We start from the raw sequence: 6,327 nt of genomic DNA, 5'->3' as shown, positions 1-6,327 counted from the left end.
CAAACCAAAGGAAGTGATTCTCCTGCTCTATTCAGCACTGGTGAGGCCTCACCTAGGTACTATGTCCAGTTTTAGGCCCCACACTTCAAGAAGGATATTGACAGATTGGAATGAATTCAGTACAGAGTGACAAAAATTATTAGGAGCCAGAGAAGCAAGACTTTTGAAGAAAGGCTGAAATTACTAGGTTTATTTATTCTGGAGAGGAGAAGACAGTTTTCAAATCCTCCCACAGTCTTCAAATCCCTGAAGGGCAATTATAAAAAGGATGGAGATGGGCTTTTCTCTGTGGTTGTAGGGGACAGGACTAGGAGCCATGAACACAAGCTGCAGCAGGGGATACTTAGTTTGGAGATTAGGAAGAACTTTCTGACTATGTTGGTGGTCAAGCATTGGAACAGGCTACCTAGAGAAGTGGTAGAATCTCCATCCTCAGAAATTTTCAAGAGCAGGTAAGCCAGAAAACTCGACTGGGATAGTTCAGTTAGGGATGATCCTACCCTGAGCAGGGGACTGGCCTAGATAACCTCATGAAGTCCCTTCCAGCTCTACTTTCTTATGATCCTATGAAGCTGCCCAGATGACATCTGGTTGAAGCAACTTCTTTAGTGAAAACTGACTGCCAAAGCATAGATCCTGCATATCTGATGAATAGTAGTGATATCAGCAGCTCAGAGGAGTGAGGAGTCTAGACTCACTACTACGGCCCTGCATAAATATGTTGCAGTATTTCAACTATGTATTTTAAACATGTGACTATATTTCATGCTTCAATAACACAGATCCTGGTAGGTGAGAAGAAAAAAGGAAAGGGATTTTGTTGCATCAGTATCTGTGATACTGGTGGCAGAGCTGCAGTATGCAGGAGAGAAATATTTAAAACCTGCTGCATGCAGGGTGCATCTTCATGTGTGCTTTACTGCAGAGTAGACTAATTAGCTCCACAGTAAAGCATCCCCATCTACACATGCACAGGTATTTGGGTGTAGTAAATTCATTTACTCAGTCATAAGAGTACTGTCAGGGAGACGACTATCTTACAGCAGAGTCATTTACTGTGCTGTAATGCACGTGTGAATGGTGACCAAGACAGCAGCACTTTGAACCAGAGCAGAGCAGTCCCAGGCTGGCAACAGGCTTGGGGGTTCAGCCACATGGCTTCACAGTTAAAGCACTCTTGTTCCCCAGCCAGCCTCAACATAGTCACCTGAAGCTCAGGGTTGACCCCTAAGCCTGCTGCCAGCCTGGGGCTGCTTTGCCTTGGCTCAAAGTGCTGCTGCATTAGGCGTACGTGTCGACGCTGCATCTGGGAGTAGCGAATACTGGCACAAACTGCTCCAAAGTTTATCACATTGCATTAATTGCACATGTAGATACACCCACAGTGTTTTTATTTTGATGTGAGAGATAAGAAGGAAATTGGCTTAATGGGTGAGCCCTTAAAATTCAGTCACTAGATGGAAGGGAAAGGCTACTACTTTGTCATTGACAGTGTATGCACACTCTTCTCTGACTCTTTCAGTAACACCAAAAAAAGCAATGAAACCAATGCCATGATATGCTGGAGGAGCCTCATGAAATTTCTCAAGACCCTCAATGGACAGTAGGGCTGTACGAAGCTTTGGTCCTTGATTTGATTTGGCGGAGATTCGGCTCAATTCAGTGGCCAAATCTCCAAATCTAAATCGAATCAGGAAACCCTTTAATCTCTCCAAATTGAAATGGAACCCTCTGAAACAATTCGGAAAGATTTGGCGATTTGGACATAGACACAGCTTTAAATGTTTTTTCTACGTACCTCTAGGTAGCAGGTAGCTCATGAATGCTGCAGTGCTGGAGTGGATGGAGTGTCTCACACTCAGCAGCAGACCTGGAAGTGGACCAGAAGCACTTCCGATCTACTTCTGGGTCTGCCTGAGAGTGCGCGAGGGGCCTCCTGGGTCTGGGGAGCACCCAGAGTCCCCTTGTAGCTGATTGCCAAGCCAGGTGGGTGCGGCCCCCCTCAGCCCCCCGTGCACTCTCTGGTGGACCCGTAAGTGGACCAGAAGTACTTCCAGTCCACTTCTGGGTTCACCACCAAGTACATGGGGTGGCCCCCCTGTGCTCCTGTGGGATCCAGCCCAGCATCATAGCATTCATGAGCCAGGCTGGTAACTTGAGGTACATAGAAAAAACATTTAAAGCTGTGCCTATGTCTGAATTGCTGATTCTTCAAATCAGCATCAGATCTTCAGATTTTGATTCTGCTGAATCTAATCAGGGACAGCGATCCAAATCAATTAATCGAAACACTGTCCCTGATTCGGGCCAAATTCAAATTGAACAAGGCCCAATTTGCACACCCCTAATGAACAGAAAAGCCACCCTTCAAGTGTAAAGAATGGCATCCTGTAAGGCTCAGTACTTTCTCCATTGCTTTTCAATGTGTACATTGTCGACCTGCCTGACACCCAGTCCAAGAAGTATGGCTATGCTAATGACCTGGCTCTCACCAAATCAAGCAAGCAATGGGAAGCCATTGAGTCCAATTTGACATCAGACATGGACACCCTTGTTGACGACTTCCATAAATGGCGTCTCCACCTCAGCCTCACTGAAACAGTGGCAACAGCCTTCCATCCAAATAGCAATTAAGTGAAGAAAAATAAAAATCCAACTTGGTGACTAGACACTTGAACATTGTTACACTGTTACTTATTTAAGATCTTTACCTACCACCATCATCTGGAAGGGGTCCAGGGTAAGTTTAGCAGCAGAGGAGCTCTTATCCATCGCCTTCCTGGCATCACTTGGGTTGCAAGTTTCCAAATACTTTGCACCTCCAGCATAGGTGGCAGAAGGCCGGAGCTAATGGGGCTTAGGCCCCCCACAAATGGTGGGACAGCAAGTAGGGCCACAGGGCAGCCCAGCCACAGGCTCTGGGCTGCTACGGGGGGAGGCGGGGCAGGAAGAGGTGTGCACACTCAGACACATAGCCAGGATCAAAGCCCCTGTGTGTGGATTACTGCACAGCATGGCAGCCAGGCATTTCAGTCTACTCTGAAGAGGAAGGGGGTTTGTGGGGGGCATAGATCGAGGCCCCCTACAAAGTGGGAGGGAGTTGCCAGAGGCAGGGATAGGGGCTGGGGTGAGTGGGGCCCCAGGGCAGGTCATGGAACCATCAGAGTCTTGGTGGCTCATCCAGAGGTGCAGGGGAGCTCCCACTGCTGTGTGCGCTCTGAGGAGGCAAGGCATGTGCCCCCCTGATCTGTGCATGGGGCACAGGCAGGCTGCCACTGCGGGCTGGGGTTCTGCACCCCATTGCTGCTGCCCTGGAAGCAGTGCGATGCTGTGTGTGTTCTGCTGCCAGGCTGTGCCCTGTCCCCTGCCCACTCGGCGGTGGCAGGCACATGCTTTTGCATGGCTCTCAGGGCAAAGGCAGCAGGGTGTAGAGTCCTAGCCCACAGTGGCAGTCCACCCTCACCCCATGCACAGATTGGGGGGGCACTTGTCTCCCAGGCCTTTACCAGGGTGTACGCAGCAGCAGGATTCCCCCATTCTCCCCCGCATGCCCCTGGACAAGCTGCTTGGGGTCCCATTCACCCCAGCCCCTGCCTTTGCCCCACTCAATCTGCCCCCCACCCATGCCCCTTCCCCATGACAGACTTACCCGCTGGCAGGCGGGGTGGGGGAGCGGGCGGTGCTCTGCTCCATCAAATAATATTTTCTATCTCCACCTATGACCTCTGATTTGGTATTTACATATGCTCCTGCTGCATGCTCTGCATCTGTATGGAGCCAGAGCATGTACACTAAGTTAGTGGATTCCAGCCTTAACAGTGGCATTCGCATTGACCATTCTACCTGTAGCTGGCTTTCTGGTCCTCATGCTTCCAACATATGAGTGTGGCAACACTCGCTTCATCATCATCATAATCATCATCATCAGAAAGCTTGAAAACCACTGAACTAGGCTACACTGAATGGAAGCTTTTTTAACCAAAGGATCTCAGGGAAGTTCCACCTAATTCCACCAATATATATATTGTCTGTATATTCACTGCGTACAGCAGCTTTACAACATGCCCCCCATCACAATGCACACACAGGTGTGCACACACACACACACACGCGCACTCTCTCTATGTGTGTGCGTGTGTGCGCATGTGTGTGTGTGTATATATATATACGTGTGTGTATATGTGTGTGTGTATATATATATATATATATATATATATATGTCATACCTATTCCCACTTTCCATTAATGGAAAATATGCTATGGGCCATTACAGTTTTTAGCTTCCTTTGTCTCTTGCCTTTTATTTTAGCAATATTATTTACATAGTATTTATTTAAACTGTGAAATTTGCATAATAAGCCTCCACCCTCAGAAGAAATGAAAGCTATAAGTATGAGCAACTGTTGTTCAAAACTGTATTGAAAGCTGGACTGTTACAAACAAAACACAAGTTCCAATGGGAGTTAGATGTGTTCAAGCCCTCTCAAAATCTGGCCCAAAATGTGGATGAATTTTGGCTAACCCCTGTCATCTTTACTCAGGCATACCCTTAGTGTCTCTGAACATGACAGCCTTTGACATTCATTGTGTAAATTTTTTGATGGCCAGATTATTTAATTTTGTCTCCCTAAACCTAGATTTTTTTTTCTTAAACCTGAGCCTTATCCAGGGAAGTTGGCAGAGACATCATTAATATGTTAGCTATAGCTGTTATAAATGAAATGCTGCAACATAACTGTCTCACAGCAGACATCTAATAACGTAGGAAAACAAGTGAGCTGTAGCTTAGTTCTATTTGATAATTAATGTATGATGGTTTCCAACCAAAATTAATTTAGTGTTAGACTGAAACATATGGAATAATTCTTAACCTTACATGAAAGACAAATATTGAATACATTAGGATACATTATCTCTACCCTTTCTGGAGTACATTATGTTCTATTAAGATCTGACGGTCTGAATATATGCCTAGGCTTCACTGAGAATTTGTGAGATGGCTCACTGTCATGTTCCCCAATGGCTTCTTCCATTTCAGCTTCCAGTGTTGTTTCTGATGAAGCATTATCTTCCAGTGAAATAAAATAACCAAAAATCAACACAAAACCACAAAACAAAACAAAACAACCCCCCCCAAAACTCAACAACACTTTTTTAAATGAAACATCTTTTTGCTCCTGTCATCAGTTGGTAAAGCATTCAAAGAAGTGGATAGCCAAGTTGTAATATTACATAATGCTGAATTGAAAGACAAAGTGTTTTCTGGGATGTTTTTTAACCTGCTGCCTTGAAGTGAACACAGTCATCACTGCTATAAAGTATTCAGCACCCCATCCATATCAAAAAGAGATAGTTACCGGGGCAAACAACATCATACATCAGTTTAACATTTGGACATGGAAGTTTTCTTAGTCACAGCGGAAGTCACTTGCTGCAACTCAGGTTTTAATGGATTTTTATCGAATATTGACTTGTTCTTACTGATGTCAGTTTTCATCCTTAAAGCTTCTACACTAGCTGGTGTGGTGTTATTACCATGCAATCAAAGAACCACAGCTGAAAAACCTCCTTTGAATTAGGTCATTAGCCATTCCAGATACATTACTGTTGCTCACCTTCCCATCCTTAATAGATCACTTCACTGATCAGACATTATGGCTTGGTAATGTGTAAGCTGTGGCTTTGACATGCAGTAGAGGACCTTAATTATCCAAAAGTCTTCAGGGATGCTTGAAACTTTCAGGCAGCTGCAGGTTCTGTTCATTGATGGATATTGGTGAGGGAAGGGAGAACAGCTGTCTAAGCCAGCTGGATTCCACAGAGTCAGAAGTTTGAAGAGAAATCAGGAGAAGGGGCTAAATCATATGCATAAAGATCACCATGCAAGAGCCTTTAAGGTACAGTAGTTGTTTTCAGGGAAAGTAGAAGCCCCCAGACCTGGGGAGGGGGGGACGTCTGTGTCAGTCTTACTGATCCTGAGGACAGCCAGCCTACTACAGATAGGAACACAAAGTACATGGTCAAGAACTGTGGAGTACCAGAATGTATAGTATAGAGTAGAGGTTCCTCTGTAGCAGGGGACATGGCCCTCTACCTGGTATCTCCTGAGCATACATTAACAACTTTTTATAGAAGCAGGACATTGGCTGCTGTGGTTCCCCTACTTAACCTGTAGCAGGTTAGGGTGTTATGTCTGGTGTTGTGCCAAGGTCGACAGTAATTTTACAAAGAGTTTAGATGATGGATTTATATACGATGGTTTGGATAGGGATAATTCTGCCACAGGCAGGAAGTTTGACTAGATGACCTTTGGAGGTCCCTTCCAGC

General features: G+C 45.5%; 1 long non-coding RNA gene across 1 annotated transcript; it reads right to left on the bottom strand.

Moving 5' to 3' along the window:
• Positions 1-3,659: 3,659 nt before the first annotated feature.
• On the bottom strand, positions 3,660-6,114 carry LOC109304845. Its single transcript, XR_002099486.1, has 3 exons — positions 5,616-6,114; positions 4,920-5,068; positions 3,660-3,767 (listed from the first exon to the last, which is right to left on the bottom strand). It is a non-coding gene; the product is annotated as an uncharacterized LOC109304845 (long non-coding RNA).
• Between the last annotated feature and the right edge of the window lie 213 nt (positions 6,115-6,327).

The sequence above is a fragment of the Gavialis gangeticus genome, unplaced genomic scaffold (genome assembly GCF_001723915.1).
Source record: "Gavialis gangeticus isolate Ggan-Ray unplaced genomic scaffold, GavGan_comp1, whole genome shotgun sequence".
Lineage (NCBI taxonomy): Eukaryota > Metazoa > Chordata > Crocodylia > Gavialidae > Gavialis > Gavialis gangeticus.
Note: the sequence above shows the minus strand (reverse complement) of the source record. Positions and strands in the feature narration are given on the sequence as shown.